General features: G+C 32.9%; 1 pseudogene; it reads right to left on the reverse strand.

The window, feature by feature from the left end:
- LOC109356253 overlaps positions 1 to 368 on the reverse strand; it is a 20,597-nt pseudogene that overhangs the window by 18,001 nt on the left and 2,228 nt on the right.

Below are 368 nucleotides of genomic sequence, written 5' to 3' on the forward strand. Positions count from 1 at the left end.
TAGACAAGTAAATCAAATTGCTGTATGATGTCTGCAGCAATTGGGTTAGTGCAATCTGATTCTACAACATTTGGATCAATAGAAATATGCAGAAACTCATCAATACAAGAATTACAGATTTTAGAATCAGTGCATGTATGACAAGTGTATGAGTATATCAATGACATAGAATCAAAATCATTAAGGAAATCACAGATATGCTCATTAGTTAACTCAATAAGTAAATCAATATGAAATACAGAATGGTCCTCAGATGGATGCTTCATAACATCAAAAATATTAAACTGGACCACAATATCACCAAACTCCATAGAAAATGTTCTAGCAGGACAACCTCCTATAATCAATGCAGACTCTCCAACTGTTCT

This window comes from Lupinus angustifolius, chromosome LG09 (genome assembly GCF_001865875.1).
Source record: "Lupinus angustifolius cultivar Tanjil chromosome LG09, LupAngTanjil_v1.0, whole genome shotgun sequence".
In the NCBI taxonomy this organism is placed as follows: domain Eukaryota; kingdom Viridiplantae; phylum Streptophyta; class Magnoliopsida; order Fabales; family Fabaceae; genus Lupinus; species Lupinus angustifolius.